We start from the raw sequence: 22009 nt of genomic DNA, 5'->3' as shown, positions 1-22009 counted from the left end.
TTTTACGCTGACTTTCGAGGATGGTATTGCACGGAATGGAAGAAAATAAACCACCAGCAGTAAGTGCCATGTCTCTTCATATACGGGATCCGTTGCAGCCTCACTGTATTTTATGTATATCATATAATGATCAACAGACTCTGGGACAGGACCCTCACTGGCTGTAACAGTGATCTAGTGAAAAGTAATTAACTAAACAAAACCAAATAAACAACAAAATAGAGACACACAAAACAGGAACAAAAATATAACAAAGCAAAAACAGCAGTTTTCCTAATTCCCCACGTGAACATTGTTCTCTCTCCACCTGGTTTGGGCCTCCCTGGGGCACTGGTGTCACCAATGGCCAACTCCTTATTTATAAAACATGGATAACACTTAAAACATGAATTAATCTTCAGTCTAACGGTTTCCAGCAAAAGCACTGTGGATACTACCTGATGCAACGGTAGATTTTGTATTGCTAAAAAAAGAAGAGCAAGGACAGAGGAGGTACGTTTAATTTGCATACAAAACAGACCCACATTGACAGTTACCACAGTAATGTTCTGTATTTTACTGACGCATCAAATAATTTAGTAAACAAGGTAGGAATGACAGTAATTATTTCCGGCAATTCATTTAAAAAAAGGTAAAATATACATTGGCAGCTGGGGGATTTTTTTGAAAGGTGCAGCCAGCCCCTTCTGCTACATCAGCAATCTCTCCATTCAGCTCACTTCTCCCTCATGCATACTCTTTTTTTTGAGATTTCATCAACCGGAATACTTGTTATCAAGTGTCAATTGATTTTCAACCAACCATATTTTCTCACATATCATTGTGGTGGCGGGCGTGGTCTCTGCTCGGCTGCAGGGGGGAGGCGGCTCGGGGAACGGCGCCAGGTGAGAACTATCATTATCAGGCAGAGGCTGACTGGTGTGGTTGTGCTTAAAACCCCAGTAGGAGAACCATCAGGAGGCGGGCGAGCACGGAGCAAGCAGCACGGAGCGAGCGACGCCTCAGTGAGAGACAACTGGCAGATGAGAAATAATAAAAACGGTCATCTCGTGATTTACTGTGCGGACCTCGTTATTCCCGGAACCCTTCCCCAGAACCCAGACCGGTTACAATCATTTTCTTAACACATTTTCAGCCTGATGTCCTCCTCTTCAACTGGAGTCCCACCATCTAAATCCCCATCATCGTCCCTATCCATTTTCTGATTTGCCTTCCTAACCCAGTCTCAAACTAGTTTTTGCCAAAGGCCAGATCCAAAAAGTCACCATATGCCTCTCGAAATCACCAACCGGTGCGCTCGTTCTGAAAACCTGTCGACACAGACAAGCTCCCGTGCAAACGGCCGCGTGCTCCTGTCCCAAACATCCAGTTCCATTCTTCTTCTAGTTCTTCACGCCGGTTGTCTTCCACTTTGTTGGTGCATTACCACTACCTTCTGCTCATTAGAGTGGATCCAAAACATAGAGAGTGAATGCAACAATATACTTCCAACAGATACATTACATGTCATTTAGCTGACGCTTTTATCCACTTAGCGACTTACGATAAGTGCATTTCCACATAGAGATACAAACTCAGAAGAACAAGTAACAAGAAAGTACAATTTTCATCAAATAAGCAGTTTCGAAATATGTTATAGAAAGTGCCATAATAAGTACAATTTAAGCGCTATGATTTGTTAGTGCTACGGTTTGCTAGTGTTTTAGTCAAGGTAGAGCCTAAAGAGGTGTGTCTTGAGTTTTCGGCGGAAGATGTAGAGGCTCTCTGCAGTCCTGATGTCATCAAAGAGCTCATTCCACCATCTGGGAGCCAGGACAGCAAAGAGTCGCGATCTTGCCGAGTGCTTTTCTCTCAGGGATGAAAGAGCAAGCAGCTTGGCAGATGCAGATCGGAGTGTGCGGGTTGGGATGTAGGGTTTCACCATGTCCTGGATGTAGACTGGTCCCGATCCATTCACAGCATGGTACGTCGAACCAATGTTTTGAACTGGATGCGAGCAGCCACTGGTAACCAATGAAGAGAATGGAGAAGTGGTGTGGTGTCGGAGTATTTCGGAAGGTTGAAGACCAGTCGAGCTGCTGCATTCTGGATGAGCTGAAGTGGTTGAATGGCGGTAGCAGGGAGACCTGCCATGAGAGAGTTACAGTAGTCAAGGCGGGAGATGACAAGAGCCTGAATCAGTACCTGTGCCGCCTTCTGAGTGAGAAGGGGTCGTATTCTCCTGATCTTGTAGAGCGTGTATCTACAGGATCGTGTTGTCGCTGTGATGTTGGCAGTCAGGGAGAGTTGGGAGTCAAGTGTCACACTGAGGTTCCTAGCAATCAGAGGGGGCGTTAACACGGAGTCGCTGAAGTTAACAGTCAGGTCCTGAGTGGAAGAGTTTTCTCCGGGGAAGAAAAGTAGTTTGGTCTTGTCAGGGTTGATCTTCAGGTGATGAGCGGACATCCACTAGTAGATGTCAGTCAGACATGCAGAGATCCTTGCCACCACCTGAGAGTCCGAGTCGGGGAAGGAGAGAATTAGTTGGGTGTCGTCGGCATAGCTGTGATACAAAAAAATCACGCGAGCGAATGACGGAGCCAAGAGAGTTGGTGTAGATTGAGAAGAGGAAGGGACCCAGGACGGAGGCCTGAGGAACTCCAGTAGTAAGAGGACAAGGTTCGGACACTGATCCTCTCCAAGTTACCCGATAGGTGCGGCCGTCAAGGTAGGATGAGAGAAGAGAGAGCGCGGAGCCTGTGACACCAAGTTCCTGAAGGGCGGAGATAAGGATCTGGTGGCTTACTGTGTTTAATGCTGCAGAAAGGTCCAGAAGGATGAGAACGGAGGAGAGAGAGGCAGCTCTAGCAGCGTGGAGAGCAGTTTCTGTGGAATAGCCCGCCTTGAAGCCTGACTGATGGGGGTCAAGGAGGTTGTTACGGTGGACATAGGAGGAGAGTTGGTTAAAGATGGCTCGTTCAATAGTTTTGGACAGAAAGGGAAGAAGAGATACCGGTCTGTAGTTGTTTTCTTCAGATGGTTTGAGGGTGGGTTTCTTCAGGAGTAGGTTAACTCTTGCCTCCTTCAGAGAGTTGGGGAAACAGATAACAGAGCATTGTTAATGAGACAGGTGAGGAAAAGGAAGAAGATCGGGGGCGATTGACTGTAGAATGTGGGATGGAATGGGGTCGAGGGGGCAGGTGGTGTGACGGGCAGAGGTTACCAAGGTAAGAACTTTGTTAGGAGACAGGGGTGTGAAACAGGGAAGCGAGACAAGAAAAGAGACAAGTCCTTGGTCCGATGCAAGTAGAAGATCATTTGTAATTTTCACCAGTCCCGTTTCTGTGCTGTGATGCACTCGCAATCCTGACTGGAAATCCTCGAACAAAGCATTGTTTTGTAGAAAGTCACATAATTAATTTGTGACAGATTTCTCAAGGATCTTAGCGAGGAAGGGAAGATTAGAGATGGGTCTGTAGTTAGCCAACACCTCTGGAGCTAGAGTAGGTTTCTTAAGAAGAGGTTTAATTACAGCTACCTTGAAGGACTGTGGTACATGTCCTGTCAACAAACAAAGACAGATTCATAATATCCAGAAGGGATGTGTTAATTAACAGAAAAACTTCCTTAAGCAGCTTAGTTGGAAGCGGATCCAGGAGACAAGTGGAAGAGTTGGATTTCAAAATTGAAAAGATTGACTGATTGAAAAGTCAGTTCATCAAGGTTGATGGAAGAGAAACCATTCAAGTAGGTATCGGGGCCCACGGCTGCGTCCAAGATTCCTACATCCGAGGACGGGTCAGCACTGGTTGGGGGCAGCAATTTTCTCTTTGATGGTCAGAATCTTATTATTGAAGAAGTTCATAAAGTTTATATTGAAATAATGGAATTCGGTGGGGAGGGCGGGTTGGGAGACAGAATGTTTGTTATTTCAACCAAAAAGAACGGACTTGCGTTCCCGCGAGAATAGACTCGGGAGACAAACTTGGGAGTCCTGACTCACGGGTTCGGGAGAACAGACATTTCTGCAATTGGAACAGCGGCTTACTTTATGACGTCACCACGTTTTAATTTAGTTTTTGACTTAAGTATTTTACTATTAACAAGCTTTTGTTTCATTTAAAATTAGAAATGGTATAATAATGAGCACATATATATATAATTTATAATCAGTCAAATATTTAGCTTCATCATTTTAGGAGGAGGAGGAGGTTGGATACAGTAACAAAAAATAAACAGTAAATATTTTAATGCACATACACCTACCATTTGTCTTGTTTGTTACTCAAACATCAAGAGGCTGATAATCAGTGTAGTGGTCCTCGTACAGCAAGCTGCTGACCACACATCAAAGATCTTACAGAGAACTATACAATAATTCATATGTGGAATTTTTATTATTATAATTCAGAGCTTCTTTGAAACTTAAGTTCTGCTGCTGGTTTAGAGTCTCAATGACGGTCTCCTAATGTCCTTTAATTAAAACATTGTTAGTTTTAATGCACAATGATATAAAATATCAAGCTGAACTCTGTGGATACAGACAAGATGTTAAAGTTCATCAAGTTCATCATAAACATCAGTCTCTGACACCACATTAAAACGTATGAAGACTTGTTATAGTATACCGTAAATCCTCAAATAAAGACCGGGATTCAATAAGTGGCCGGGCTTCAGATAGTAGCCGGCGGCGTGGTCGATACAGACAAAAAGAAGCCGGGCCCAAATACAGGCCGGGGGTAAAAAATTAAAATGTAAAACTAATATTTCATGAATACATGTTCTACTTATGTTTAATGTTATTGGCTAATTTCATGGACTGTTGAAAAAAAGACATTTTACCACGTAGGCCTACTAGGCGAATTTGTTATTGTTCATGAATCCGGCAGCGGGGGGGAGGAGAACCGCACGCAAGTAGCCCAGGATGAGGAGAACGACGAGGAGGAGCTGCTTAATAATGAAATTGTTGTTCTCGATAATGAGGCTGGGGAAGAGGATGTTGAGGGGAACGCCAAATAGCTGTACAAATGTTGCCTCATTACTGGTGAGCTTCGGATGTAGACCTAAGTATTATGTTTAGATGTAGACCTATTTTGCAAGGTCCATTTAGTTCGGAGTTAGTTTGCTCCATTTGACCATAGCTTAATGGCTATGCCCATTCAGATGTTGCTGATGAATTTGGTAGTTGCGTAATATGAAAGACCTAGTCTAAGTCCTGGCCATTTGGTTTAATTTTGGTTGTCTCCTGTTTGTTCTGTGATTACTGTCCTTTGACAAGACCAGATATTTATTGTTACGTTGACACTGCAAATAAAGCGCTATACGCGATAAACTTTTGGCCGAGTGAAAATGTTGACTTGCTTGATTGTAATTGAGAATATTGGAAAATATCTGCAATTAACGATGCATCTTTGACACTATGGTTTATTACTGATTCATTTCAAAATGGTTAGTCTCCAGAAAGTTAATTAGCTAGAGGTCTCCCGGTTTCATTCTACCGGTAGACCTATCGGTGAATGGTTGCAGGAAGTGCTGAACGCATATGCAATGAATGAGATTAGCCTACTGTAATTATGCCAATTATTTTATTTTAATAATACAATTATACAACAGAAGATACCGGTAAGTAAGAAATACAAGCCGGCCCCAAATACAGGCCGGTGCGCTGTGCAGCCTATGTAAATAAAAGCCCCCACCACTATTTGAGGATTTACGGTAGTTATGTAGCAGGTCAAACCAATGGATGGATAGGACAAGGAGATAGTGACAATAATCAGCAAAGGCCCAAACACTCGGCCGCCAAGTCTTACTTTAGACTAGGTTTTTACGAATATTTAGTTGATTTCGACCGTCTTATTGACCAAACAATTTTTCTCAATCACCTTAAAGGTGTTGTAAAAATGTATGTTGATGGGTTGAGAAGAATACTCTGTTACATTACAGGGTTGGCTTTAGATGAGGTCTTGACAATCTGAGCCCTTTGCTCCAACCAAATTGGAACTAGGGCAACAGATGTGAATTTCGTGGTGGTGACTTGTAAATGTATTTGGTCAAAAAGAAGAGGAATGCGACGAGAATGGGATTCGAACCCATGTGTGCAGAGCACAATGGATTAGCAGTCCATCGCCTTAACCACTCGGCCACCTCGTCTTGTTTGGTCTGAGCTTGCGGCATTTTATGGTAATTATCGTAGCATGTTTTCATTGTCCTGGGAGGTTTTAAAAGCAATTAAATGCAGTGTCAGCCTTATGGCAATTCGACCCACGCGCTCTGTGTAGAGGGGGATTAGCTCAAATGGTAGAGCGCTCGCTTAGCATGCGAGAAGTAGCGGGATCGATGCCCGCATCCTCCATTATTCCTAATTTTCAGACAAGGAGATAGTGACAATAATCAGCAAAGGCCAAAACACTCGGCCGCCAAGTCTTACTTTAGACTAGGTTTTTACGAACATTTAGTTGATTTCGACCGTCTTATTGACCAAACAATTTTTCTCAATCACCTTAAAGGTGTTGTAAAAACGTATGTTGATGGGTTGAGAAGAATACTCTGTTACATTACAGGGTTGGCTTTAGATGAGGTGTGGACAATCTGAGCCCTTTGCTCCAACCAAATTGGAACTAGGGCAACAGATGTGAATTTCGTGGTGGTGACTTGTAAATGTATTTGGTCAAAAAGAAGAGGAATGCGACGAGAATGGGATTCGAACCCATGCGTGCAGAGCACAATGGATTAGCAGTCCATCGCCTTAACAACTCGGCCACCTCGTCTTGTTTGGTCTGAGCTTGCGGCATAATTTGATAATTATCGTAGCATGTGTTCATTGTCCTGGGAGGGTTTAAAAGTGTTTAAATGCAGTGTCAGCCTTATGGCAATTCGACCCAAGCGCTCTGTGTAGAGGGGGATTAGGTCAAATGGTAGAGCGCTCGCTTAGCATGCGAGAAGTAGCAGGATCGATGCCCGCATTCTCCATAATTTCTAATTTTTAGACAAGGAGATAGTGGCAATAATCAGCAAAGGCCAAAACACTCGGCCGCCAAGTCTTACTTTAGACTAGGTTTTTACGAACATTTAGTTGATTTCGACCGTCTTATTGACCAAACAATTTTTCTCAATCACCTTAAAGGTGTTGTAAAAACGTATGTTGATGGGTTGAGAAGAATACTCTGTTACATTACAGGGTTGGCTTTAGATGAGGTGTGGACAATCTGAGCCCTTTGCTCCAACCAAATTGGAACTAGGGCAACAGATGTGAATTTCGTGGTGGTGACTTGTAAATGTATTTGGTCAAATAAAAGTGGAATGCGACGAGAATGGGATTCGAACCCATGCGTGCAGAGCACAATGGATTAGCAGTCCATCGCCTTAACCACTCGGCCACCTCGTCTTGTTTGGTCTGAGCTTGCGGCATAATTTGATAATTATCGTAGCATGTTTTTATTGTCCTGGGAGGTTTTAAAAGTGTTAAAATGAAGTGTCAGCCTTATGGCAATTCGACCCAAGCGCTCTGTGTAGAGGGGGATTAGCTCAAATGGTAGAGCGCTCGCTTAGCATGCGAGAAGTAGCGGGATCGATGCCCGCATTCTCCATTATTTCTAATTTTTAGACAAGGAGATAGTGGCAATAATCAGCAAAGGCCAAAACACTCGGCTGCCAAGTCTTACTTTAGACTAGGTTTTTACGAACATTTAGTTGATTTCGACCGTCTTATTGACTAAACAATCTTTCTCAATCAACTTAAAGGTGTTGTAAAAACGTATGTTGATGGGTTGAGAAGAATCCTCTGTTACATTACAGGGTTGGCTTTAGATGAGGTTTTGACAATCTGAGCCCTTTGCTGCAACCAAATTGGAACTAGGGCAACAGATGTGAATTTCGTGGTGGTGACTTGTAAATGTATTTGGTCAAAAAGAAGAATGCGACGAGAATGGGATTCGAACCCATGCGTGCAGAGCACAATGGATTAGCAGTCCATCGCCTTAACCACTCGGCCACCTCGTCTTGTTTGGTCTGAGCTTGCGGCATAATTTGATAATTATCGTAGCATGTGTTCATTGTCCTGGGAGGTTTTAAAAGTGTTAAAATGCAGTGTCAGCCTTATGGCAATACGACCCAAGCGCTCTGTGTAGAGGGGGATTAGCTCAAATGGTAGAGCGCTCGCTTAGCATGCGAGAAGTAGCGGGATCGATGCCCGCATCCTCCATTATTCCTAATTTTTAGACAAGGAGATAGTGACAAGAAATCAGCAAAGGCCAAAACACTCGGCCGCCAAGTCTTGTTTAATAGGAGCTTGCGGCATAATTTGATAATTATCGTAGCATGTTTTTATTGTCCTGGGAGGTTTTAAAAGTGTTAAAATGAAGTGTCAGCCTTATGGCAATTCGACCCAAGCGCTCTGTGTAGAGGGGGATTAGCTCAAATGGTAGAGCGCTCGCTTAGCATGCGAGAAGTAGCGGGATCGATGCCCGCATTCTCCATTATTTCTAATTTTTAGACAAGGAGATAGTGGCAATAATCAGCAAAGGCCAAAACACTCGGCTGCCAAGTCTTACTTTAGACTAGGTTTTTACGAACATTTAGTTGATTTCGACCGTCTTATTGACTAAACAATCTTTCTCAATCAACTTAAAGGTGTTGTAAAAACGTATGTTGATGGGTTGAGAAGAATCCTCTGTTACATTACAGGGTTGGCTTTAGATGAGGTTTTGACAATCTGAGCCCTTTGCTGCAACCAAATTGGAACTAGGGCAACAGATGCGAATTTCGTGGTGGTGACTTGTAAATGTATTTGGTCAAAAAGAAGAGGAATGCGACGAGAATGGGATTCGAACCCATGCGTGCAGAGCACAATGGATTAGCAGTCCATCGCCTTAACAACTCGGCCACCTCGTCTTGTTTGGTCTGAGCTTGCGGCATAATTTGATAATTATCGTAGCATGTGTTCATTGTCCTGGGAGGGTTTAAAAGTGTTTAAATGCAGTGTCAGCCTTATGGCAATTCGACCCAAGCGCTCTGTGTAGAGGGGGATTAGGTCAAATGGTAGAGCGCTCGCTTAGCATGCGAGAAGTAGCAGGATCGATGCCCGCATTCTCCATAATTTCTAATTTTCAGACAAGGAGATAGTGACAATAATCAGCAAAGGCCAAAACACTCGGCCGCCAAGTCTTACTTTAGACTAGGTTTTTACGAACATTTAGTTGATTTCGACCGTCTTATTGACCAAACAATTTTCTTCAATCACCTTAAAGGTGTTGTAAAAACGTATGTTGATGGGTTGAGAAGAATCCTCTGTTACATTACAGGGTTGGCTTTAGATGAGGTCTTGACAATCTGAGCCCTTTGCTCCAACCAAATTGGAACTAGGGCAACAGATGTGAATTTCGTGGTGGTGACTTGTAAATGTATTTGGTCAAATAAAAGTGGAATGCGACGAGAATGGGATTCGAACCCATGCGTGCAGAGCACAATGGATTAGCAGTCCATCGCCTTAACCACTCGGCCACCTCGTCTTGTTTGGTCTGAGCTTGCGGCATAATTTGATAATTATCGTAGCATGTGTTCATTGTCCTGGGAGGGTTTAAAAGTGTTTAAATGCAGTGTCAGCCTTATGGCAATTCGACCCAAGCGCTCTGTGTAGAGGGGGATTAGCTCAAATGGTAGAGCGCTCGCTTAGCATGCGAGAAGTAGCAGGATCGATGCCCGCATTCTCCATAATTTCTAATTTTCAGACAAGGAGATAGTGACAATAATCAGCAAAGGCCAAAACACTCGGCCGCCAAGTCTTACTTTAGACTAGGTTTTTACGAACATTTAGTTGATTTCGACCGTCTTATTGACCAAACAATTTTCTTCAATCACCTTAAAGGTGTTGTAAAAACGTATGTTGATGGGTTGAGAAGAATCCTCTGTTACATTACAGGGTTGGCTTTAGATGAGGTCTTGACAATCTGAGCCCTTTGCTCCAACCAAATTGGAACTAGGGCAACAGATGTGAATTTCGTGGTGGTGACTTGTAAATGTATTTGGTCAAAAAGAAGAGGAATGCGACGAGAATGGGATTCGAACCCATGCGTGCAGAGCACAATGGATTAGCAGTCCATCGCCTTAACCACTCGGCTACCTCGTCTTGTTTGGTCTGAGCTTGCGGCATTTTATGGTAATTATCGTAGCAGGTGTTCATTGTCCTGGGAGGTTTTAAAAGCGTTTAAATGCAGTGTCAGCCTTATAGCAATTCGACCCAAGCGCTCTGTGTAGAGGGGGATTAGCTCAAATGGTAGAGCGCTCGCTTAGCATGCGAGAAGTAGCGGGATCGATGCCCGCATCCTCCATTATTCCTAATTTTTAGACAAGGAGATAGTGACAATAATCAGCAAAGGCCAAAACACTCGGCCGCCAAGTCTTGTTTAATAGGAGCTTGCGGCATAATTTGATAATTATCGTAGCATGTTTTTATTGTCCTGGGAGGTTTTAAAAGTGTTAAAATGAAGTGTCAGCCTTATGGCAATTCGACCCAAGCGCTCTGTGTAGAGGGGGATTAGCTCAAATGGTAGAGCGCTCGCTTAGCATGCGAGAAGTAGCGGGATCGATGCCCGCATTCTCCATTATTTCTAATTTTTAGACAAGGAGATAGTGGCAATAATCAGCAAAGGCCAAAACACTCGGCTGCCAAGTCTTACTTTAGACTAGGTTTTTACGAACATTTAGTTGATTTCGACCGTCTTATTGACTAAACAATCTTTCTCAATCAACTTAAAGGTGTTGTAAAAACGTATGTTGATGGGTTGAGAAGAATCCTCTGTTACATTACAGGGTTGGCTTTAGATGAGGTTTTGACAATCTGAGCCCTTTGCTGCAACCAAATTGGAACTAGGGCAACAGATGTGAATTTCGTGGTGGTGACTTGTAAATGTATTTGGTCAAAAAGAAGAGGAATGCGACGAGAATGGGATTCGAACCCATGCGTGCAGAGCACAATGGATTAGCAGTCCATCGCCTTAACCACTCGGCCACCTCGTCTTGTTTGGTCTGAGCTTGCGGCATAATTTGATAATTATCGTAGCATGTGTTCATTGTCCTGGGAGGTTTTAAAAGTGTTAAAATGCAGTGTCAGCCTTATGGCAATACGACCCAGGCGCTCTGTGTAGAGGGGGATTAGCTCAAATGGTAGAGCGCTCGCTTAGCATGCGAGAAGTAGCGGGATCGATGCCCGCATCCTCCATTATTCCTAATTTTTAGACAAGGAGATAGTGACAATAATCAGCAAAGGCCAAAACACTCGGCCGCCAAGTCTTGTTTAATAGGAGCTTGCGGCATAATTTGATAATTATCGTAGCATGTTTTTATTGTCCTGGGAGGTTTTAAAAGTGTTAAAATGAAGTGTCAGCCTTATGGCAATTCGACCCAAGCGCTCTGTGTAGAGGGGGATTAGCTCAAATGGTAGAGCGCTCGCTTAGCATGCGAGAAGTAGCGGGATCGATGCCCGCATTCTCCATTATTTCTAATTTTTAGACAAGGAGATAGTGGCAATAATCAGCAAAGGCCAAAACACTCGGCTGCCAAGTCTTACTTTAGACTAGGTTTTTACGAACATTTAGTTGATTTCGACCGTCTTATTGACTAAACAATCTTTCTCAATCAACTTAAAGGTGTTGTAAAAACGTATGTTGATGGGTTGAGAAGAATCCTCTGTTACATTACAGGGTTGGCTTTAGATGAGGTTTTGACAATCTGAGCCCTTTGCTGCAACCAAATTGGAACTAGGGCAACAGATGTGAATTTCGTGGTGGTGACTTGTAAATGTATTTGGTCAAAAAGAAGAGGAATGCGACGAGAATGGGATTCGAACCCATGCGTGCAGAGCACAATGGATTAGCAGTCCATCGCCTTAACAACTCGGCCACCTCGTCTTGTTTGGTCTGAGCTTGCGGCATAATTTGATAATTATCGTAGCATGTGTTCATTGTCCTGGGAGGGTTTAAAAGTGTTTAAATGCAGTGTCAGCCTTATGGCAATTCGACCCAAGCGCTCTGTGTAGAGGGGGATTAGCTCAAATGGTAGAGCGCTCGCTTAGCATGCGAGAAGTAGCAGGATCGATGCCCGCATTCTCCATAATTTCTAATTTTCAGACAAGGAGATAGTGACAATAATCAGCAAAGGCCAAAACACTCGGCCGCCAAGTCTTACTTTAGACTAGGTTTTTACGAACATTTAGTTGATTTCGACCGTCTTATTGACCAAACAATTTTCTTCAATCACCTTAAAGGTGTTGTAAAAACGTATGTTGATGGGTTGAGAAGAATCCTCTGTTACATTACAGGGTTGGCTTTAGATGAGGTCTTGACAATCTGAGCCCTTTGCTCCAACCAAATTGGAACTAGGGCAACAGATGTGAATTTCGTGGTGGTGACTTGTAAATGTATTTGGTCAAATAAAAGTGGAATGCGACGAGAATGGGATTCGAACCCATGCGTGCAGAGCACAATGGATTAGCAGTCCATCGCCTTAACCACTCGGCCACCTCGTCTTGTTTGGTCTGAGCTTGCGGCATAATTTGATAATAATCGTAGCATGTGTTCATTGTCCTGGGAGGGTTTAAAAGTGTTTAAATGCAGTGTCAGCCTTATGGCAATTCGACCCAAGCGCTCTGTGTAGAGGGGGATTAGCTCAAATGGTAGAGCGCTCGCTTAGCATGCGAGAAGTAGCGGGATCGATGCCCGCATCCTCCATTATTCCTAATTTTCAGACAAGGAGATAGTGACAATAATCAGCAAAGGCCAAAACACTCGGCCGCCAAGTCTTACTTTAGACTAGGTTTTTACGAACATTTTGTTGATTTCGACCGTCTTATTGACCAAACAATTTTTCTCAATCACCTTAAAGGTGTTGTAAAAATGTATGTTGATGGGTTGAGAAGAATACTCTGTTACATTACAGGGTTGGCTTTAGATGAGGTGTGGACAATCTGAGCCCTTTGCTCCAACCAAATTGGAAGTAGGGCAACAGATGTGAATTTCGTGGTGGTGACTTGTAAATGTATTTGGTCAAATAAAAGTGGAATGCGACGAGAATGGGATTCGAACCCATGCGTGCAGAGCACAATGGATTAGACTAGGTTTTTACGAACATTTAGTTGATTTCGACCGTCTTATTGACCAAACAATTTTCTTCAATCACCTTAAAGGTGTTGTAAAAACGTATGTTGATGGGTTGAGAAGAATCCTCTGTTACATTACAGGGTTGGCTTTAGATGAGGTGTGGACAATCTGAGCCCTTTGCTCCAACCAAATTGGAACTAGGGCAACAGATGTGAATTTCGTGGTGGTGACTTGTAAATGTATTTGGTCAAATAAAAGTGGAATGCGACGAGAATGGGATTCGAACCCATGCGTGCAGAGCACAATGGATTAGCAGTCCATCGCCTTAACCACTCGGCCACCTCGTCTTGTTTGGTCTGAGCTTGCGGCATTTTATGGTAATTATCGTAGCAGGTGTTCATTGTCCTGGGAGGTTTTAAAAGCGTTTAAATGCAGTGTCAGCCTTATAGCAATTCGACCCAAGCGCTCTGTGTAGAGGGGGATTAGCTCAAATGGTAGAGCGCTCGCTTAGCATGCGAGAAGTAGCGGGATCGATGCCCGCATTCTCCATTATTCCTAATTTTTAGACAAGGAGATAGTGACAATAATCAGCAAAGGCCAAAACACTCGGCCGCCAAGTCTTACTTTAGACTAGGTTTTTACGAACATTTAGTTGATTTCGACCGTCTTATTGACCAAACAATTTTTCTCAATCACCTTAAAGGTGTTGTAAAAACGTATGTTGATGGGTTGAGAAGAATACTCTGTTACATTACAGGGTTGGCTTTAGATGAGGTCTTGACAATCTGAGCCCTTTGCTCCAACCAAATTGGAACTAGGGCAACAGATGTGAATTTCGTGGTGGTGACTTGTAAATGTATTTGGTCAAAAAGAAGAGGAATGCGACAAGAATGGGATTCGAACCCATGCGTGCAGAGCACAATGGATTAGCAGTCCATCGCCTTAACAACTCGGCCACCTCGTCTTGTTTGGTCTGAGCTTGAGGCATAATTTGATAATTATCGTAGCATGTGTTCATTGTCCTGGGAGGGTTTAAAAGTGTTTAAATGCAGTGTCAGCCTTATGGCAATTCGACCCAAGCGCTCTGTGTAGAGGGGGATTAGCTCAAATGGTAGAGCGCTCGCTTAGCATGCGAGAAGTAGCGGGATCGATGCCCGCATTCTCCATTATTCCTAATTTTTAGACAAGGAGATAGTGACAATAATCAGCAAAGGCCAAAACACTCGGCCGCCAAGTCTTGTTTAATAGGAGCTTGCGGCATAATTTGATAATTATCGTAGCATGTTTTTATTGTCCTGGGAGGTTTTAAAAGTGTTAAAATGCAGTGTCAGCCTTATGGCAATTCGACCCAAGCGCTCTGTGTAGAGGGGGATTAGCTCAAATGGTAGAGCGCTCGCTTAGCATGCGAGAAGTAGCGGGATCGATGCCCGCATCCTCCATTATTCCTAATTTTCAGACAAGGAGATAGTGACAATAATCAGCAAAGGCCAAAACACTCGGCCGCCAAGTCTTACTTTAGACTAGGTTTTTACAAACATTTAGTTGATTTCGACCGTCTTATTGACCAAACAATGTTTCTCAATCACCTTAAAGGTGTTGTAAAAACGTATGTTGTTATGTTGAGAAGAATACTCTGTTACATTACAGGGTTGGCTTTAGATGAGGTCTTGACAATCTGAGCCCTTTGCTCCAACCAAATTGGAACTAGGGCAACAGATGTGAATTTCGTGGTGGTGACTTGTAAATGTATTTGGTCAAATAAAAGTGGAATGCGACGAGAATGGGATTCGAACCCATGCGTGCAGAGCACAATGGATTAGCAGTCCATCGCCTTAACAACTCGGCCACCTCGTCTTGTTTGGTCTGAGCTTGCGGCATAATTTGATAATTATCGTAGCATGTGTTCATTGTCCTGGGAGGGTTTAAAAGTGTTTAAATGCAGTGTCAGCCTTATGGCAATTCGACCCAAGCGCTCTGTGTAGAGGGGGATTAGGTCAAATGGTAGAGCGCTCGCTTAGCATGCGAGAAGTAGCAGGATCGATGCCCGCATTCTCCATAATTTCTAATTTTCAGACAAGGAGATAGTGACAATAATCAGCAAAGGCCAAAACACTCGGCCGCCAAGTCTTACTTTAGACTAGGTTTTTACGAACATTTAGTTGATTTCGACCGTCTTATTGACCAAACAATTTTCTTCAATCACCTTAAAGGTGTTGTAAAAACGTATGTTGATGGGTTGAGAAGAATCCTCTGTTACATTACAGGGTTGGCTTTAGATGAGGTCTTGACAATCTGAGCCCTTTGCTCCAACCAAATTGGAACTAGGGCAACAGATGTGAATTTCGTGGTGGTGACTTGTAAATGTATTTGGTCAAATAAAAGTGGAATGCGACGAGAATGGGATTCGAACCCATGCGTGCAGAGCACAATGGATTAGCAGTCCATCGCCTTAACCACTCGGCCACCTCGTCTTGTTTGGTCTGAGCTTGCGGCATAATTTGATAATTATCGTAGCATGTGTTCATTGTCCTGGGAGGGTTTAAAAGTGTTTAAATGCAGTGTCAGCCTTATGGCAATTCGACCCAAGCGCTCTGTGTAGAGGGGGATTAGCTCAAATGGTAGAGCGCTCGCTTAGCATGCGAGAAGTAGCAGGATCGATGCCCGCATTCTCCATAATTTCTAATTTTCAGACAAGGAGATAGTGACAATAATCAGCAAAGGCCAAAACACTCGGCCGCCAAGTCTTACTTTAGACTAGGTTTTTACGAACATTTAGTTGATTTCGACCGTCTTATTGACCAAACAATTTTCTTCAATCACCTTAAAGGTGTTGTAAAAACGTATGTTGATGGGTTGAGAAGAATCCTCTGTTACATTACAGGGTTGGCTTTAGATGAGGTCTTGACAATCTGAGCCCTTTGCTCCAACCAAATTGGAACTAGGGCAACAGATGTGAATTTCGTGGTGGTGACTTGTAAATGTATTTGGTCAAAAAGAAGAGGAATGCGACGAGAATGGGATTCGAACCCATGCGTGCAGAGCACAATGGATTAGCAGTCCATCGCCTTAACCACTCGGCTACCTCGTCTTGTTTGGTCTGAGCTTGCGGCATTTTATGGTAATTATCGTAGCAGGTGTTCATTGTCCTGGGAGGTTTTAAAAGCGTTTAAATGCAGTGTCAGCCTTATAGCAATTCGACCCAAGCGCTCTGTGTAGAGGGGGATTAGCTCAAATGGTAGAGCGCTCGCTTAGCATGCGAGAAGTAGCGGGATCGATGCCCGCATCCTCCATTATTCCTAATTTTTAGACAAGGAGATAGTGACAATAATCAGCAAAGGCCAAAACACTCGGCCGCCAAGTCTTGTTTAATAGGAGCTTGCGGCATAATTTGATAATTATCGTAGCATGTTTTTATTGTCCTGGGAGGTTTTAAAAGTGTTAAAATGAAGTGTCAGCCTTATGGCAATTCGACCCAAGCGCTCTGTGTAGAGGGGGATTAGCTCAAATGGTAGAGCGCTCGCTTAGCATGCGAGAAGTAGCGGGATCGATGCCCGCATTCTCCATTATTTCTAATTTTTAGACAAGGAGATAGTGGCAATAATCAGCAAAGGCCAAAACACTCGGCTGCCAAGTCTTACTTTAGACTAGGTTTTTACGAACATTTAGTTGATTTCGACCGTCTTATTGACTAAACAATCTTTCTCAATCAACTTAAAGGTGTTGTAAAAACGTATGTTGATGGGTTGAGAAGAATCCTCTGTTACATTACAGGGTTGGCTTTAGATGAGGTTTTGACAATCTGAGCCCTTTGCTGCAACCAAATTGGAACTAGGGCAACAGATGTGAATTTCGTGGTGGTGACTTGTAAATGTATTTGGTCAAAAAGAAGAGGAATGCGACGAGAATGGGATTCGAACCCATGCGTGCAGAGCACAATGGATTAGCAGTCCATCGCCTTAACCACTCGGCCACCTCGTCTTGTTTGGTCTGAGCTTGCGGCATAATTTGATAATTATCGTAGCATGTGTTCATTGTCCTGGGAGGTTTTAAAAGTGTTAAAATGCAGTGTCAGCCTTATGGCAATACGACCCAGGCGCTCTGTGTAGAGGGGGATTAGCTCAAATGGTAGAGCGCTCGCTTAGCATGCGAGAAGTAGCGGGATCGATGCCCGCATCCTCCATTATTCCTAATTTTTAGACAAGGAGATAGTGACAATAATCAGCAAAGGCCAAAACACTCGGCCGCCAAGTCTTGTTTAATAGGAGCTTGCGGCATAATTTGATAATTATCGTAGCATGTTTTTATTGTCCTGGGAGGTTTTAAAAGTGTTAAAATGAAGTGTCAGCCTTATGGCAATTCGACCCAAGCGCTCTGTGTAGAGGGGGATTAGCTCAAATGGTAGAGCGCTCGCTTAGCATGCGAGAAGTAGCGGGATCGATGCCCGCATTCTCCATTATTTCTAATTTTTAGACAAGGAGATAGTGGCAATAATCAGCAAAGGCCAAAACACTCGGCTGCCAAGTCTTACTTTAGACTAGGTTTTTACGAACATTTAGTTGATTTCGACCGTCTTATTGACTAAACAATCTTTCTCAATCAACTTAAAGGTGTTGTAAAAACGTATGTTGATGGGTTGAGAAGAATCCTCTGTTACATTACAGGGTTGGCTTTAGATGAGGTTTTGACAATCTGAGCCCTTTGCTGCAACCAAATTGGAACTAGGGCAACAGATGTGAATTTCGTGGTGGTGACTTGTAAATGTATTTGGTCAAAAAGAAGAGGAATGCGACGAGAATGGGATTCGAACCCATGCGTGCAGAGCACAATGGATTAGCAGTCCATCGCCTTAACAACTCGGCCACCTCGTCTTGTTTGGTCTGAGCTTGCGGCATAATTTGATAATTATCGTAGCATGTGTTCATTGTCCTGGGAGGGTTTAAAAGTGTTTAAATGCAGTGTCAGCCTTATGGCAATTCGACCCAAGCGCTCTGTGTAGAGGGGGATTAGCTCAAATGGTAGAGCGCTCGCTTAGCATGCGAGAAGTAGCAGGATCGATGCCCGCATTCTCCATAATTTCTAATTTTCAGACAAGGAGATAGTGACAATAATCAGCAAAGGCCAAAACACTCGGCCGCCAAGTCTTACTTTAGACTAGGTTTTTACGAACATTTAGTTGATTTCGACCGTCTTATTGACCAAACAATTTTCTTCAATCACCTTAAAGGTGTTGTAAAAACGTATGTTGATGGGTTGAGAAGAATCCTCTGTTACATTACAGGGTTGGCTTTAGATGAGGTCTTGACAATCTGAGCCCTTTGCTCCAACCAAATTGGAACTAGGGCAACAGATGTGAATTTCGTGGTGGTGACTTGTAAATGTATTTGGTCAAAAAGAAGAGGAATGCGACGAGAATGGGATTCGAACCCATGCGTGCAGAGCACAATGGATTAGCAGTCCATCGCCTTAACAACTCGGCCACCTCGTCTTGTTTGGTCTGAGCTTGCGGCATAATTTGATAATTATCGTAGCATGTGTTCATTGTCCTGGGAGGGTTTAAAAGTGTTTAAATGCAGTGTCAGCCTTATGGCAATTCGACCCAAGCGCTCTGTGTAGAGGGGGATTAGCTCAAATGGTAGAGCGCTCGCTTAGCATGCGAGAAGTAGCAGGATCGATGCCCGCATTCTCCATAATTTCTAATTTTCAGACAAGGAGATAGTGACAATAATCAGCAAAGGCCAAAACACTCGGCCGCCAAGTCTTACTTTAGACTAGGTTTTTACGAACATTTAGTTGATTTCGACCGTCTTATTGACCAAACAATTTTCTTCAATCACCTTAAAGGTGTTGTAAAAACGTATGTTGATGGGTTGAGAAGAATCCTCTGTTACATTACAGGGTTGGCTTTAGATGAGGTCTTGACAATCTGAGCCCTTTGCTCCAACCAAATTGGAACTAGGGCAACAGATGTGAATTTCGTGGTGGTGACTTGTAAATGTATTTGGTCAAATAAAAGTGGAATGCGACGAGAATGGGATTCGAACCCATGCGTGCAGAGCACAATGGATTAGCAGTCCATCGCCTTAACCACTCGGCCACCTCGTCTTGTTTGGTCTGAGCTTGCGGCATAATTTGATAATAATCGTAGCATGTGTTCATTGTCCTGGGAGGGTTTAAAAGTGTTTAAATGCAGTGTCAGCCTTATGGCAATTCGACCCAAGCGCTCTGTGTAGAGGGGGATTAGCTCAAATGGTAGAGCGCTCGCTTAGCATGCGAGAAGTAGCGGGATCGATGCCCGCATCCTCCATTATTCCTAATTTTCAGACAAGGAGATAGTGACAATAATCAGCAAAGGCCAAAACACTCGGCCGCCAAGTCTTACTTTAGACTAGGTTTTTACGAACATTTTGTTGATTTCGACCGTCTTATTGACCAAACAATTTTTCTCAATCACCTTAAAGGTGTTGTAAAAATGTATGTTGATGGGTTGAGAAGAATACTCTGTTACATTACAGGGTTGGCTTTAGATGAGGTGTGGACAATCTGAGCCCTTTGCTCCAACCAAATTGGAAGTAGGGCAACAGATGTGAATTTCGTGGTGGTGACTTGTAAATGTATTTGGTCAAATAAAAGTGGAATGCGACGAGAATGGGATTCGAACCCATGCGTGCAGAGCACAATGGATTAGACTAGGTTTTTACGAACATTTAGTTGATTTCGACCGTCTTATTGACCAAACAATTTTCTTCAATCACCTTAAAGGTGTTGTAAAAACGTATGTTGATGGGTTGAGAAGAATCCTCTGTTACATTACAGGGTTGGCTTTAGATGAGGTGTGGACAATCTGAGCCCTTTGCTCCAACCAAATTGGAACTAGGGCAACAGATGTGAATTTCGTGGTGGTGACTTGTAAATGTATTTGGTCAAATAAAAGTGGAATGCGACGAGAATGGGATTCGAACCCATGCGTGCAGAGCACAATGGATTAGCAGTCCATCGCCTTAACCACTCGGCCACCTCGTCTTGTTTGGTCTGAGCTTGCGGCATTTTATGGTAATTATCGTAGCAGGTGTTCATTGTCCTGGGAGGTTTTAAAAGCGTTTAAATGCAGTGTCAGCCTTATAGCAATTCGACCCAAGCGCTCTGTGTAGAGGGGGATTAGCTCAAATGGTAGAGCGCTCGCTTAGCATGCGAGAAGTAGCGGGATCGATGCCCGCATTCTCCATTATTCCTAATTTTTAGACAAGGAGATAGTGACAATAATCAGCAAAGGCCAAAACACTCGGCCGCCAAGTCTTACTTTAGACTAGGTTTTTACGAACATTTAGTTGATTTCGACCGTCTTATTGACCAAACAATTTTTCTCAATCACCTTAAAGGTGTTGTAAAAACGTATGTTGATGGGTTGAGAAGAATACTCTGTTACATTACAGGGTTGGCTTTAGATGAGGTCTTGACAATCTGAGCCCTTTGCTCCAACCAAATTGGAACTAGGGCAACAGATGTGAATTTCGTGGTGGTGACTTGTAAATGTATTTGGTCAAAAAGAAGAGGAATGCGACAAGAATGGGATTCGAACCCATGCGTGCAGAGCACAATGGATTAGCAGTGCATCGCCTTAACAACTCGGCCACCTCGTCTTGTTTGGTCTGAGCTTGAGGCATAATTTGATAATTATCGTAGCATGTGTTCATTGTCCTGGGAGGGTTTAAAAGTGTTTAAATGCAGTGTCAGCCTTATGGCAATTCGACCCAAGCGCTCTGTGTAGAGGGGGATTAGCTCAAATGGTAGAGCGCTCGCTTAGCATGCGAGAAGTAGCGGGATCGATGCCCGCATTCTCCATTATTCCTAATTTTTATACAAGGAGATAGTGACAATAATCAGCAAAGGCCAAAACACTCGGCCGCCAAGTCTTGTTTAATAGGAGCTTGCGGCATAATTTGATAATTATCGTAGCATGTTTTTATTGTCCTGGGAGGTTTTAAAAGTGTTAAAATGCAGTGTCAGCCTTATGGCAATTCGACCCAAGCGCTCTGTGTAGAGGGGGATTAGCTCAAATGGTAGAGCGCTCGCTTAGCATGCGAGAAGTAGCGGGATCGATGCCCGCATCCTCCATTATTCCTAATTTTCAGACAAGGAGATAGTGACAATAATCAGCAAAGGCCAAAACACTCGGCCGCCAAGTCTTACTTTAGACTAGGTTTTTACAAACATTTAGTTGATTTCGACCGTCTTATTGACCAAACAATGTTTCTCAATCACCTTAAAGGTGTTGTAAAAACGTATGTTGTTATGTTGAGAAGAATACTCTGTTACATTACAGGGTTGGCTTTAGATGAGGTCTTGACAATCTGAGCCCTTTGCTCCAACCAAATTGGAACTAGGGCAACAGATGTGAATTTCGTGGTGGTGACTTGTAAATGTATTTGGTCAAATAAAAGTGGAATGCGACGAGAATGGGATTCGAACCCATGCGTGCAGAGCACAATGGATTAGCAGTCCATCGCCTTAACCACTCGGCCACCTCGTCTTGTTTGGTCTAAGTTTGCGGCATTTTATGGTAATTATCGTAGCATGTTTTCATTGTCCTAGGAGGTTTTAAAAGCGTTTAAATGCAGTGTCAGCCTTATGGCAATTCGACCCAAGCGCTCTGTGTAGAGGGGGATTAGCTCAAATGGTAGAGCGCTCGCTTAGCATGCGAGAAGTAGCGGGATCGATGCCCGCATCCTCCATTATTCCTAATTTTCAGACAAGGAGATAGTGACAATAATCAGCAAAGGCCAAAACACTCGGCCGCCAAGTCTTACTTTAGACTAGGTTTTTACAAACATTTAGTTGATTTCGACCGTCTTATTGACCAAACAATTTTTCTCAATCACCTTAAAGGTGTTGTAAAAACGTATGTTGATGGGTTGAGAAGAATACTCTGTTACATTACAGGG

At 43.3% G+C, this 22009-nt stretch overlaps 22 non-coding genes across 22 annotated transcripts; all 22 read right to left on the bottom strand.

The window, feature by feature from the left end:
• Nucleotides 1-6047: 6047 nt before the first annotated feature.
• Nucleotides 6048-6129, bottom strand: trnas-gcu (transfer RNA serine (anticodon GCU)). The gene has a single exon. It is a non-coding gene; the product is annotated as a tRNA-Ser (tRNA).
• Nucleotides 6130-6664: 535 nt separating this feature from the next.
• Nucleotides 6665-6746, bottom strand: trnas-gcu (transfer RNA serine (anticodon GCU)). Its single transcript has one exon. It is a non-coding gene; the product is annotated as a tRNA-Ser (tRNA).
• Nucleotides 6747-7281: 535 nt separating this feature from the next.
• On the bottom strand, nt 7282-7363 carry trnas-gcu (transfer RNA serine (anticodon GCU)). Its single transcript has one exon. It is a non-coding gene; the product is annotated as a tRNA-Ser (tRNA).
• Nucleotides 7364-7895: 532 nt separating this feature from the next.
• On the bottom strand, nt 7896-7977 carry trnas-gcu (transfer RNA serine (anticodon GCU)). Its single transcript has one exon. It is a non-coding gene; the product is annotated as a tRNA-Ser (tRNA).
• Nucleotides 7978-8786: 809 nt separating this feature from the next.
• trnas-gcu (transfer RNA serine (anticodon GCU)) lies at nt 8787-8868 on the bottom strand. Its single transcript has one exon. It is a non-coding gene; the product is annotated as a tRNA-Ser (tRNA).
• Nucleotides 8869-9403: 535 nt separating this feature from the next.
• On the bottom strand, nt 9404-9485 carry trnas-gcu (transfer RNA serine (anticodon GCU)). The gene has a single exon. It is a non-coding gene; the product is annotated as a tRNA-Ser (tRNA).
• Nucleotides 9486-10020: 535 nt separating this feature from the next.
• trnas-gcu (transfer RNA serine (anticodon GCU)) lies at nt 10021-10102 on the bottom strand. Its single transcript has one exon. It is a non-coding gene; the product is annotated as a tRNA-Ser (tRNA).
• An 808-nt stretch (nt 10103-10910) lies between these two features.
• On the bottom strand, nt 10911-10992 carry trnas-gcu (transfer RNA serine (anticodon GCU)). The gene has a single exon. It is a non-coding gene; the product is annotated as a tRNA-Ser (tRNA).
• An 808-nt stretch (nt 10993-11800) lies between these two features.
• On the bottom strand, nt 11801-11882 carry trnas-gcu (transfer RNA serine (anticodon GCU)). The gene has a single exon. It is a non-coding gene; the product is annotated as a tRNA-Ser (tRNA).
• Nucleotides 11883-12417: 535 nt separating this feature from the next.
• On the bottom strand, nt 12418-12499 carry trnas-gcu (transfer RNA serine (anticodon GCU)). Its single transcript has one exon. It is a non-coding gene; the product is annotated as a tRNA-Ser (tRNA).
• Nucleotides 12500-13335: 836 nt separating this feature from the next.
• On the bottom strand, nt 13336-13417 carry trnas-gcu (transfer RNA serine (anticodon GCU)). The gene has a single exon. It is a non-coding gene; the product is annotated as a tRNA-Ser (tRNA).
• A 535-nt stretch (nt 13418-13952) lies between these two features.
• Nucleotides 13953-14034, bottom strand: trnas-gcu (transfer RNA serine (anticodon GCU)). The gene has a single exon. It is a non-coding gene; the product is annotated as a tRNA-Ser (tRNA).
• An 808-nt stretch (nt 14035-14842) lies between these two features.
• Nucleotides 14843-14924, bottom strand: trnas-gcu (transfer RNA serine (anticodon GCU)). Its single transcript has one exon. It is a non-coding gene; the product is annotated as a tRNA-Ser (tRNA).
• Nucleotides 14925-15459: 535 nt separating this feature from the next.
• Nucleotides 15460-15541, bottom strand: trnas-gcu (transfer RNA serine (anticodon GCU)). Its single transcript has one exon. It is a non-coding gene; the product is annotated as a tRNA-Ser (tRNA).
• Nucleotides 15542-16076: 535 nt separating this feature from the next.
• Nucleotides 16077-16158, bottom strand: trnas-gcu (transfer RNA serine (anticodon GCU)). Its single transcript has one exon. It is a non-coding gene; the product is annotated as a tRNA-Ser (tRNA).
• An 808-nt stretch (nt 16159-16966) lies between these two features.
• trnas-gcu (transfer RNA serine (anticodon GCU)) lies at nt 16967-17048 on the bottom strand. Its single transcript has one exon. It is a non-coding gene; the product is annotated as a tRNA-Ser (tRNA).
• An 808-nt stretch (nt 17049-17856) lies between these two features.
• trnas-gcu (transfer RNA serine (anticodon GCU)) lies at nt 17857-17938 on the bottom strand. The gene has a single exon. It is a non-coding gene; the product is annotated as a tRNA-Ser (tRNA).
• Nucleotides 17939-18473: 535 nt separating this feature from the next.
• On the bottom strand, nt 18474-18555 carry trnas-gcu (transfer RNA serine (anticodon GCU)). Its single transcript has one exon. It is a non-coding gene; the product is annotated as a tRNA-Ser (tRNA).
• A 535-nt stretch (nt 18556-19090) lies between these two features.
• trnas-gcu (transfer RNA serine (anticodon GCU)) lies at nt 19091-19172 on the bottom strand. The gene has a single exon. It is a non-coding gene; the product is annotated as a tRNA-Ser (tRNA).
• An 836-nt stretch (nt 19173-20008) lies between these two features.
• trnas-gcu (transfer RNA serine (anticodon GCU)) lies at nt 20009-20090 on the bottom strand. The gene has a single exon. It is a non-coding gene; the product is annotated as a tRNA-Ser (tRNA).
• Nucleotides 20091-20625: 535 nt separating this feature from the next.
• On the bottom strand, nt 20626-20707 carry trnas-gcu (transfer RNA serine (anticodon GCU)). The gene has a single exon. It is a non-coding gene; the product is annotated as a tRNA-Ser (tRNA).
• An 808-nt stretch (nt 20708-21515) lies between these two features.
• On the bottom strand, nt 21516-21597 carry trnas-gcu (transfer RNA serine (anticodon GCU)). The gene has a single exon. It is a non-coding gene; the product is annotated as a tRNA-Ser (tRNA).
• Nucleotides 21598-22009: the final 412 nt, after the last annotated feature.

This window comes from Pungitius pungitius, chromosome 12, assembly GCF_949316345.1.
Source record: "Pungitius pungitius chromosome 12, fPunPun2.1, whole genome shotgun sequence".
Classification (NCBI taxonomy): Eukaryota; Metazoa; Chordata; class Actinopteri; order Perciformes; family Gasterosteidae; genus Pungitius; species Pungitius pungitius.
This window is presented reverse-complemented; position numbering and strand designations above follow the sequence as displayed.